Raw genomic sequence first — 12993 nt, 5'->3', positions numbered from 1 at the left:
GAACTGAGCACGTTTAATCCTTTTCTTTCTACGGTTATTTAGCAGACTTGCTACTGCTTCCATTAGTTGTTATTCTAAAAATCAATACCAGACCCATGCTGGTTTTGGGAAGTAGCTTCTCATGTCATTATTAGCATAGCAGCAATGAATTTCTCTTAAACAGTTCATATCCGAGAAAGCAATTTTGAGACTGGCTTCAAAGCTTTCTAGACTCACACCTTTCTTTCTGTACCGGAGGGAGAAAAACAACACTAGCAACAGCCGCACAATTCTCTACCTAGTATATGCCCACCTGCCAGGTACAATATCCAAGCCACTTCTCCGAGTGTACTGGAAGATAACGTTCAGCAACACTTGAACAGATGTTTGTAGGTATTCACACAACCGGCATTTGCATCTCAGAAATAAACCTCTAAACTGCTGTTAATTTGTTGCCATTATTTCAATATGGTGCCTGGAGTTGCATAGATCTGAGCTTAGAACAAGTGATCAAACCTGGATGTGTCAGTATTGGTTTTGTTCTTCAAGAAATAACAGTTACATCCTCAGTGACAAAAAACTGGCGCAAAGGAAAAGGCCAGGAAACAAAGCATCTAATCCAGGTCTCAAAGTACTGCAGAACTGCAACACTGAGTGGGGGGAAAAAAGAAGGGATTCCTGCATTGCAAGAAGTCTCTTGTGGCAAACTGGCTGAGACTCTCACCTCTCCAGAATTAGTTAAATACACTAAGAGAAAAATCAGAAGGATTAGAGTGCATGAGTGTTTTAAGATGTCACATATACACGCCTCAGTGCGGGCTGGCCAAACGGGACAACACCCCAAGATCTACCTAAGAACAAGCTAATACATAGTCAGAGCAGAAGTCTTGACTCCATAGAAATTAGTGACAACTCCTGAATCCATCTGATTTCACCTCAAGATTTCACCTGAAGTGCACAAACCAACCCCCCCATCCCCCACCCCGCAAAGCCAAGAGCCCAAGGAGGAAGCCATCAGCACAGGGAGGAAACCATCCACCGCACAGAGGCTTAAATAGCTCAGTTAAGCCATTGAAATTTTGCAGCAGCAACAATAGCAAGCACTATCAGTCATCTCTTCCTGGCACCGTTTTTTCTTAGGTTGCAGAGAGGAGCAAAACAGGTTGCTACCTAGCAACTGAGCCCTGCGCGCTTTCCTGGTTGGCCAACAAAGGCCGGGGAGCCGCGCAAAGCCTCCACCCCGCAGCTGCGCTCAGTTTTTCCGTGAGCTGCCAGGCCAAGTTCAAGAATCCAGGTCTTCACCTTGGCAGCGCACACTGTTCCCATGATGTCTGCCATGCTGCTGACAATATTTTAGCTAATTTTGAAGCACTGGCACTATTTTACGTTCACAGAGTAATACTTCAGCTGGATGCGGTGGCAGTCTCCAAACCCCAGCCACGTCCCATTGTTCCTGGAAAAGCCAGACATGCTTCCTTTAAACAAGATGCGTTAGGGATGTATCATTCGCTTCATGGTCCCTGGGGGAACACCTACCTAAGCAAGGGGTGGCTTTGCATCTAGAAAACAGGTTGTCAGTTTTGCAGAAAAGTCTCCACCCTTTGATCAGGCTCCAAAAATCACCAACTGAGCTTATCATCCAGTCACTCTTAAAATTCAAATAATCTTCTCTTGGTCCTTCTGTTATATAAAAATCTGGAGCCTCAGATTTAACAGATGAATCCATGAACTCCTTGGCTGACATAACCCGCATTTGGTGAGTTTTTGCTGCAACGCCATTAAAGTAAAACTCTACCCCCTCATTACTAGAAGAAACCAAACCCAGAAGGTATCTTTTCTCTTAATTTGTGTTTTCCTTCATTCCAGGGTAAAGGATTCAGCTTTGCTTTAAAATAGATTTCTGAACTGAATGGTCTGAAATCCCCTTAGATGTATGTATGAAAATATAAACTGAAACATCTAGAAAAAAAAATTATGTTCCTGTGAAGGGGAAAGACTTGATTTCCTAATCAATTACATGCCTCAAAGGTTTGTTTTTTTTTTTTTTAATTACAAAATCAGACTTAAGCTACTCTGAAAGATGATAACCAGAGATCCAAAGATATACTATGGCCTTGTATTCAATTTCTTCTTGGTAAACATGTGCTAGCTAGCATATGTTATGGGTATGCCTACATGGTAAAATACTTGAATGACCAGCAAAGACAAACACAACTGCCCAAGGTAATTTAGCTAGCGTACTAACAGTCATACTTCATATCTAGCCAAGATTCAGAGCAGACAAAACACCTGTAATTTAAACCTATGTTTAATGAATATCTGTTTCTGGTATCAGTTTAGGACATATTAGAGGAAGAAACCAAGCCAATGAAGTACAATTAGGGAGGAAATGTTTTCCTATTCAGATGTTTTAAAACACAGTCCTAGCTAGCCCTTTATTTAAGGCTGATAAAGTTCCTAATCTGCAACAGTTGCCTTATCCTCCTTCCACAAGAGCAAAGGACAGCAAAAATTTAGAATAGCTGAAGGAACAACAAACATTAGAGGTCTTCACGAAGCCTAAAACACCTAACGTAGAAGACGGGTGCCTCAGGCTCCTGCTGAAGTCTTGCTCCTCGCTCTCTTTCCACTCTCAGCCTAAGCCCTCATGCCTTGGAGTGTCCTGGAGTGGTGCTTTCTACCTGAACTAGCTGGCTTGTCTGGGGATGGGCATTAAAGGCAGGTGAATTCTGGCTCTGGGTTGATACTCCCGCCCACTCTGCTGTAGCGAAACACAGAGCAAGTCCTTCAAGCGCTCAAAACCCTCAAGTGTTTTCTTTTGTAAGCGTCCTTACGTCCAAGTGAAGTTATTCCGTAACTCCCGGAGAGTGCTCAGCATCTCACTTTGGTGCAGTAAACAGAAACAGGAAACGCAGGAATCCCAAAGTCCCAATCAGCTATGGCAAACGCACTTCTGGATTATGGCAGTTTACCTCAAGGTAGGCCAGGGACCAGTCGGGCACTGAAGTTATAGTCTTCAATAGAAAAATGTACCTTTCCTTATATGTAGAAGTTTTAACAGGGTAGGAGAGGAAATTGATGCAAGTCATGTAAAGTTGAAGCATCTTCATAATGAACCCAGTATGAAAGGGTCTGCATATTTTCATCTTGGTTTAGCACAGGTAGTTTATTACAGTTTGCTTGGTTAATGAAAGTTAACCCCCCCACCCCGCATTTACTGGCAAATCTGTACAGTTTTTGTACTACTTGGTGTGAAGAAGATACGTTAGAGATGCGAATACTCTCTATACAAAGCCCAAGTTACCCGAACTCCCCCTTTTAAAAAATTATTTTCCAAATCAATATAGAACCCAAGATGTTTGTTTTATTTTGTTTAACTGAGGAGTGTTTCATACCTCGTGCTCAATTAAAACACGCAAGTGTGCAACATACTCTTGAATACAAAACTCAAGGATCATGAGTAGCGTGTCTTTTTACTACTAGTGACCTTCCATTTTTTAGTAACACAGAGCTGACAGCATTCAAAACACACACTTAAGTGTGTCTGAACTGATTTGATGAGAAGCCAGGCCCTTTCTGCTTGCATTTGCAAACAGGTCCTAACAGATTTCTCTGCACCCGCATATACGCTCTCTTCCTAATCTCTCCTTCCTCCTGACACTTGACACTCCGCTGAATTCCTTAGACACAGCTAAAGGAAAAGCAAGTGCATATGGTTCTGCAACTAGATGAGCTGAACCACAACCGAGGAAGCCAGTGATGCTCAGTGTCGGCATTTTACTTGATTGCTAGCCAAAGCTATTTAGCGTCATTAAGCTGAGAGCAGCAGTTTGAAGGGCCGGGAGTCGGACAGAAGGGAATTACTCTCAGAGCAGCTAGAGAACACTGTCTAAAAATGGGTATTAGTTTACCTATGAATTTCTTCAAAAATGAAGCATCGCTCTAGTCATACCTCCCCTGCAGTTGGAAAGATAATCAGAAGATTTGAGGCTCTGCTAAGTAGCATGACTTCAGTTCATTGCACATATGTCTCTCCATTCCCCATTTGGAACAAGACTGACATTAGACATAGCACGAGGAAGACATTTAAGCAGGAAGAACACTCACAATGAAAATACGCATTACATGTACTACAATGCTGATCTGAACATATGAAAAAAGGTAACAGGAGAGAATTCAGTAAAAAAAGACATCTCTTGCGCAGCCCAAGAATTCATAAGCTGAAAAAAACCAGCTGACGCTTTCAGAAACCTGGTAGATTAACTGCAACTTCACCTGAGGTACTAGGAAAAGCAAACAACAAAAAACGCTGGTGCCTAGGACAGCAGCTCAGGTTCTGATGACACAGACTCCTTATCTCTCTCTTTGGAGAGCACACCTCCCCTTTGCAAACAAGCATGCTCACACACACAGCGCAACACTTTCAGACACAAACACGGGCCCAAATCCTGGAAATCAAACTCTCAGGCAAGAAGTGCCTTGAAACACCCCCTTACCTAACCTTACAAAGGAGTTTGCGTCAGAAGGGAAAGAGAAGACAGAAGGAACATACAATCGTCTTTAAGGCATGTGACAATCACTGCTAATGCAAACACATGCCAGGGAAGCCTGGCCTTCAACACAGGTCACACCCAACCCAGTACTCTTGTCTTCAGGGTGTGTTGTGCCACAGCTAGTTTCTCAAGAGACAAGGAAGGAGGACTTCAAGCAGGAATAAAATAGGCCAATCTTCTAGAGACAAACATACACCCTGAAAAGATAAAATACGCAACATACAGCACAGCGGCTCCAGCTTGCCCACCCCCAGGACTAGTTTTTAAGCAGGACAGTGTTGCAAGGTGGCTTCTATTCATCACCTGCATACATAACTCATCACTCCAGAAAAATATTTATATTATCATCCATTTCTTTGTCATGATATATAGTTTGGCTGTGAGATACAGCTTTGTAATATCCTAAAAAAACATCAGTTGCATTGCACTGAAACTCGTAGGACAAATAGTTTCCACTCAGCCTATATTAATAGTACTGATGCAAGGTCATGATTCATTACTTTGAGTCCCATAATAGTTTAAGAATTGCATCTCAGTTCTATTTTCCTAAGACTTTGAATGCACATAAAATGTGCACATCCATTGGAAAATTCACTTTTCAACATATTTATGCAGATGAAAAGCATCTCTGCTTTAATACTAGGATAAACAAAATAAACCTGTCCACATTTTCCTTACTTCCTTTGCATCTTAAAAATCGAAATTCTAATATTTCCCTTATTGTCTTTAAATAGCACCTCTCAGAATTTTAGTAACATCCCTCTATATGACATTTACTCCCAACATTGCAAACAGACCATGCAAGTCTCATTTCGTGGAGGAAAAAGGCTGGAAAATCCACACTAGAAAAAAAATTGGGCAACTCAAACCTTTTTTTTTTTTTTTTTTTTTTTTTTAAAGTTCATAATCTCACTCTTCCGATTTTCAAGACTGTCTATAAAAGAAAAAAAAATCCACTACCGAGTAACACCCTTCTGAGGTCATGAAGACAGAAAAAACTATGCATGCATCTTGCTTCATCATTACTGTCTGCTATGGGCATCCTGGCATCCTTGCAGCTCTGTTGGCAAAGTTAACAAAACCTCCTTGTAAACGGTAACCAAGGCAATGAACTCACATACACACAACCAAATACTTCTTAGGAAAACAATGTTCGGTTTTCATCACCAAAACATACTGCCAGTATCAACAGCTTATTTTCTACCCAGGCTAGAGCGTGACACAGCAAGGGGAGGAAGGAAACTGCTGAAAGGCCTAAGTGTTTCTCAGCCACACCGAAACCGGGCAGACTGAAGCCATGCTAGCAGGGAGGGTCTAAGCCTCCTCGGCAGTGTGCATGGCATATTCATCGTTCAGCTCCAGGAATTCATTTAACTTCCAAGTTCAAAAGCAACACCACTTGATCATGAATATTTTCAGATCAAATACATTAGTGCCTTGCTACTACTACTGAAAAGCTTCTGAAGTTTGAAATATGGGTATGTGAAAAGTTGCGTGATTTTTCCATCTTAGAAGACACAGATTTAAGAATAGTTCCCCCATAGGCTAATAACTCCATGACCAATTAAGTTATCCTTTACATAATAATAATAAAATCCACGTAACTTTAAAATCTCAGACTACAAGAGATGAGTTGATTAGTTTTGGTCAGGAGCATCTCACAGGACCTCAGTACACAAACATCTGTGTAAAAGCCAGGCACGAGAGAGACCGCATAAGAGACCTTTAGCTGTAGAAAAGGCTTCTCTGCTGGTTTATCCACAATATTCATCTCTGCCATCTCCTAGGCCCTACCTCAAACCTAATAAGCTTTGAAGAGTTATAAGCTGTATTAACTGTTTGCACCATGACTGGAAATTCTGTAAATCAAAACACCAGCTTTAATTTCAGGGAATATCAGGTAGAAGGGCAGAGATACCACGCTTCAACCCCACCCCATATTAGAGACATGAGCTGGGAAAACTCAAGAAATATTTGAAAACTCTGGGAGTGCCATGATTACCTTGTCAAGCTCTCCCACCCATCAAGCAACAAAAAGCTAACCAACATCCCATTCACAGTAAAAGCCACGTCTCACAAACCAGACTTACAGCTAAAGATAATCATGGTTTCGGCCAAATATTTGTCCTTCATATTAACTACACAGAATAAATCAAAATATAATCGTTGCACATTTGAGATGACCTCTTTATCTTCAGCTCCTTCACAAACACTGAAGCAGCTTGTTATCCAACATCTTAAGAGTAAGTTAAGAAATCACTATGAGAAAAGGGTCCAAATTTGCCACCTTAGAAGATAACAAGGACATATACAGAGGGAAAACTGACCAAGAGAACTACTACAGTGCTCCAAGTGACCACCCTAAACTGCAATCTGAGAATATTTTTCTGAGTTAGGCTTATCCACACCATGCAATTGTACATGACTAAAATTCAGTGGAAAATTAACTGATTATTTTTTTTTTCCATGAAAGGGTTTTCTTGTAAGGCGTTCTAATCCCCCCTCTTAAAAGAAAAAAAAAAAAAAAAAAAAAAAGCTCAGGATGCTAGAGCTTTCTTTTTCTCTTTAAGCCCCAAGAGCCAGGAGCAGGGAGGACAAACAGGCAGACATCCCCCTCGGGAATGCCTATGGCGCTATTGCGAGTTATCTGTATTTAACTAACGGGTCAACATTCCTGGTCCTCTTGCTTAACAACTGGAGCCAACGACTGGGAAGAGGGGGAGGGAAGAGACATTCTGCTACTGAGGGATTTACACATGAACATCACCCGCTTCGGAGAAACATTTATTTATGCTTTTGTCAGGAAATTCTTCTCGGAGATACAATTCAAGCATGTGATCAGAGAAGCTGGAAAGTCTTGCTGTTGAAATGGACCCTTTTCCCTAGAAATGGGGATAATGTTTATTTTGTAGAACACTGCAACGAACAGTTTGTACAGTTCTCCAACGTCAGAGACAATTAGGGAGTTGCAGCCTACTTTATAAATTATAATGCCATGCAGTCACAAAAGGCCACTGCTAAAAATACAGTCTAAACAATAACTAAAGGCTCCATCACAAGATTGGCATGGATTACCAAAGTTAACCCTACCAACAGGAATTGATCCGAGAACATCTGGAAAAGGAGATATCCTGCAACAATTTCCATATATCCTGCTAACAGTTTTGGAGACAATTATTCCCTTAACGAAGGCTTTTGAGGGGGGTGGAGGTGTTAAAAGTCATACTCACGTAAAATTTACCAGTTAGCCAGAAAATTGATAAGGGCTCTTCCCCTCTCCTACTTTTTCATGGACCTTCACACGTGCACCAGAAATAAAAAGCCTGTAGGCAAGTATTTCAGTGCCTTGTGCCTGGTCTGGTCTCTGTTGCTATGCTGGTTCCCCCTTGTAAATTAAGCCACTGGCTTAGCTGCAGATGATTTACCTGCAAACTGGATTTCAGTTCGAGATCTCCCTTTTCCTCCTACCACAGGTCCACAAAAACGTTAGAAGCATGTTCTTTGATTCAAACAAACCCTCTCCATCAGGAAATCGTGGAGCATGCAAAGCAGCTTCTGAGGCAAGATTCAGCAAGAACGAAAATTAACGTGACCCACCTCTTCAGTTCTGTGGCACTCTAAAACCAGAGATTTTCACAAGCACTGTAGCCCCAGAGCCTTGAGAATGAGAAAGACAACACTTGCAAATAGAAAGGGATCAATAAACAATCAGAATTTGTATGGATAGCGCATACCAAACCACTTTCACTGCTATTTAGGAATATTGTCCCATTTTTGTACTCTCAGAAAGCAAAACAGGGAGGAAAGAACAGGAAGTTGGCAAGTAGAAACGTCTTACAGCTTTGTACCCCAACCAGTATTCTATAGGCCATCTATTTGGAGAAGGATCAACACAGTATCAGCTAATCACATTTAGGTCACTTCTTCAATTAACCTTTTCCTCTCAAAATAGCTCTAGTCAGTGAATGACTGCTCCCACCAGAGAAGAATTTGGACACCCCTCTATCGATGTTATCTCAAGGAGCAAACCCAGCAGTTTTATACAACCTATGCAACAGTACATTCATCTAGTTTAGATCACGACTGTAGCACTTATTTTAAATTTGTTTGGAGGGAATCTACATTGTCCTTGGAAAGCAGCTGGATCATTCATCCAAGTCAATGAATCCAAATGGTCAAGTCCAGAAACATACTTTGAAGGGAAAAAACTCACCAAAAGTAGCTAATTGATAGCATGAGCAAGTGTGAACTGGAGTTTCTAAGAAAAAATAAAAAACTTCCCAGTGTTATCCTCGGAAATACTTCTTTGCATTAAGCTGCATTTGGTGGTTTCTTCCACTTGCTCTAACTTCTTCATAAAAAGAGAGAAATTTCTCTTTTAAAGTAACCACACTGATCCTTTTAGCTTTCCCTCTATTAGATCAGCAGCATTTTGCAGTGGCTGCTTTCATTGTTTAAAAATGAGATAAAGCTGACCTTCCAAAAGTACATGTAAAATGGCTATATTCCAGAGTACTTTTTAAATATTATATTTCTATTTCTTTTTACAATAGCATTTATAACAAGCCACCCAAAGTTCATTGCAGCTTTTTTAGCACTTAAAGCAAGCTGAGTGAAAGAGGGATAGTACTCAAACACAAAGGTACCCAAGAACTTGGAAAACCAGTCCCCCAGTAAGTCTATAACATGTATGCACCAGAAAAGACTTTAAATCTTTCTGTGTTTATATAGATAGAGAGAGAGGGGCTGAATTTATTTCTTTGGAGGGAAAAAGAGCATCCCTACTATAACAAAGCAGTAGTGTCATCCAGGCAGTACAAACGAATTGGTAACACATAGAATTGGGTGCCTTTTGCTTCATTCAAATGTAAAGTTAGTATGATACTACCAATAGAAAGAAGTTGAACCCTACTGCAGACTCTTGGTGCTGGACTACCATTTCCAGAATGGCTGCATATGGAAAACTCAGTCCCACGATCCCCGCAGAAAAACTCAGTGGTAGTATCAAATCTTACCCAACCACTTCTGGAGAGATTTTGCCACCTTGTATTTGTTTTTTGGCTCCATGCCCTGAAAACAGCTAATATTTGTATCAGACACATAAGAATGTTACCAACGGTTTTTTAAACTGGAAGGGAAACAGCTACTATGTTGCTACAAAGCTGCTACTAGCAAGTATTTCCCACTACACGCTCACCCACAGGCACCCAGAGTTCACAAATACCAGCCGAAGAGCTGTCAGTAAGGCAGCATGGGTTCAAAAATGAATGCAGCTATCGGTACATATCAGTAAAGAGCAAACACATTTGTCTCGACTGTACTCCCGCTCCAAGCAAGCACAATAACCAAATCTGGAGCCTGCAATAAACAGTAGTATTTCAACCATCGTCTCTACAGTATAAACACGGGTTGGGGAAGGCTCTGGGGCTGGGTGAATGCCAGCATCCTTTGAACGTGGACATAAACAGAGTTTTTGTTCCCGACTTGTAGAAACAGTTGAAACATAAATAAGAACGGATATTCAGAGAATACTACAAGCAACATTATCTGCGGGTACCTCACTCTAGTCTAAACCGAAATCCAATTTTCATCTGAATAAAAGTTGACAGCTCTTGAACACAACTCCACACATTTACCGCATTAAAATGTGGATATAAACCTCAGTAACTGCTCAAAACAATGTCTATAAACTACCAGTTTAGAGAAAGAAAAAATTCATTTTAATATACAGGTTACTAATACTGTTTTAAGGATTATCGTGCCAGTGACAAGAAAGGGTATAAAGCTTTAAGAAAGGGCATAAATAGAAGATTAAGTTCTGTTTCACTTCTCAGACCAAGGATGCTTCCTTGCTGGTTTAGTCACCATTAAGAAAGCAATCCCCACCTCTGCCTTGCATCACAGTAAGGACCATTATATTTACAGGGAAGCGCATGCCCACTGCCAGCAACATTGCACTTGCACTGTAGCCTTGATACCTAGGCAGATTTCAGACTACTTTATTATTTTAAGGCCAAGTAAAGTGAGGACCAGAAGTTCCAGGTAATCCACCGAATACTCCCTAGTACTACACGCTCTTGATGCGATTCAGCAGGCAAGTACAGAGGCAGTACTAGATTTCAAATGCTTTCAGAAGTGTGATAGTTGGAACAGCTTGGTCAGGAACCCGGGAAAGGTCCAGTTCCTGGTCATGAAAGTTATATGGTATTGAGAAAGCATGCAAGTAGGTGCAATGAAGTAAAGCAGAGTAAGAGATACTATGAGCAAGCAGCTGAAAACACTGCAGACTACACAAAGCGCACAGGGAGAATGCAGAAAACATCACCTGGATAAAATAGATGATGCAGATGGAGCACAAGCGGCAAGGGAAATAGGATGCCACTGAAAATGAAGAGTCAGGAAGGAAAAAGGAAAAAGGCCTAATAAAAGCATAGCGGACAAGTGCCAAGGCATATGAGACATGAGATTTAATAGCCTTACTCTAGTTCCTGCACACAAACAGTTCTTCCTTTAGTTTTTAGGGATTAGCCTTGGAATGGAGGAAACTTATAAGCTCCTCCTTCCTGTTTATTAGGTATCTGTTTGATTTATTAGGTATCTGTTTGATTTCTCAGTTGCCAAAAAGTTTGCATGAACAAAGTAAAACCAGCCATTGCTACAGCCAGTTATATATTGTTATTCCTGTAACAGAGACAGGAGCAGCTCAACACAAACAACATTTTGTCAGTCCAATAAGCCTTTCCTAAGAAAATCTATGTGGATTATCTTTTGAAATAGTATTTAACAATAGCTCATAAAGATGATAAAAAGAATTGACCTCTAATGTCATTCCAGTCCACTAGAAAGAGTTAGAATATAGCAGGAGCTGCTCTTCTCCATAAAGGAACTATATTTCTGAATTTTCTGTGTGATGAGTCTTCAGATAGCCAGGAGGTACGGTTAGAGCTGATGCAGAAATAAGTTGCCCTCAAATTTTAATTCAATACGTTGCAAGAATTCTGTCACATCAGTTAAGAGACTGAAACTGAAAAGCTAAGATAAATGATACCATTATTTTAAAATGTTGTAAGATTGGAATTAGATCATGCAGATTTCCGTTATTTGAGAGTCACACTAACGTGGGATCATCCCATTTTGCAATAGGTTAGAACAATTTGTCTCATCTCAGTTGAAAAGGAAATTTTTCAAGGAGGCTCCTGCCAAGAACTAGTCACTGAAGTTTCACAGGTCTTTGCCACCAACCACGAGCAATTCAGAAAGCTGTTTTGTGCTTCAGTTTCTTGTCTAGAGAATAGAGGTTATGCTTCCCTCTGAAAGAAAAGTAATACGAGAAGTAATATTTTGGAATCCTCGGACACAAAACATAACACGCAGAGGCTTTATGCAAGCAGAGCAATGGAGAAGCCACAAAAAAGATGAATCTTTCACATAGCTAGGCATTTGTATTTACTGGTTTTACAGGAGAGTATATATGAAAGTAGCATGGCTTTTAGGGGGAAATTTAGTTTTTGGAAGCAACTTGCAGGACATAGCACAGCAGCTCTCAGCAGACCAGAGCAACAGCCCATGAACTACGACTCAAAAGCGCTGACTACAGGCAGGGAAGAGATATGAGAGCTGTCAGTATATCAGGTACTTGCCCAGTCTGAAAAAGACTCACCAAGGCCGAAAAAGTGTTAAAATGCAGTCTTTTTTCTGCCTGTGAGAAAAGTTACATCATACTCTAACACTAGTAGGACAGCAATACAAGTACCAGAACAAAAGTAGGAAGAAACTGCTTTTACAGCTTTAGTCCCCCTGAAATAAAGAACGTTCCAATATCTAAGTGCATACCGTGAAGCAAGTCTTAAAGTCAACATGCCAACCAGTAGATTAAAGCTGATGCTTTAGAGGAGAACTGATAGCAAATTAGGCCATATAAAAAAAGACCAAGAATGAACCCCCCCAAAAAAAAAGCAAACAAAAAACCCTCCAAAAAACCCACTGCACACCAGATAGAGCTTGTTTAAACTGGCCTGAAACCCACAAGAGAGAATAGCAATCATATACAGCAAACATAGTAAAGAGACACTAGGTAGAGCACGCAAAGCTGGACCCCCTACATTGTCAGTGTAACTTTAACTGCCTGAGCATCAGTCACTGAGAATGTGGATGAAAATTATTAGAATTCTTCAAGCTGACCTTAGGATAACAAATAAGATAAGAGACCGCAGTAGAAGTAAACTCCTCTGTATTCCTGCATGAACACATGGTAATGGTAATAATTAAAGGAGGGCCGAACTATTAAATGCATTATAACGACCTGTGCAAAGAATAAAAAAGTTGAAGCGAATCAGGGAAGGGGATATTTACAGTTCATGTTAAGACTCCCAATCATTCTTTTTTCCCCAGGAGAACACAAATCCTAGCTAACTTGATTTTGCCAGCAACTTATGTTTTAGATCCACTCTCTCTGCCTCAC

The 12993-nt window shown here is 40.7% G+C and overlaps 1 protein-coding gene across 9 annotated transcripts in view; it reads right to left on the bottom strand.

Annotated features, from left to right (window-relative positions):
• Positions 1-12993, bottom strand: part of LOC104151161 (leucine-rich repeat flightless-interacting protein 1) — a 108843-nt gene that overhangs the window by 64555 nt on the left and 31295 nt on the right. The window lies entirely within an intron of this gene.

Source organism: Struthio camelus, chromosome 6, assembly GCF_040807025.1.
Source record: "Struthio camelus isolate bStrCam1 chromosome 6, bStrCam1.hap1, whole genome shotgun sequence".
NCBI classification, from domain to species: Eukaryota; Metazoa; Chordata; class Aves; order Struthioniformes; family Struthionidae; genus Struthio; species Struthio camelus.
Note: the sequence above shows the minus strand (reverse complement) of the source record. Positions and strands in the feature narration are given on the sequence as shown.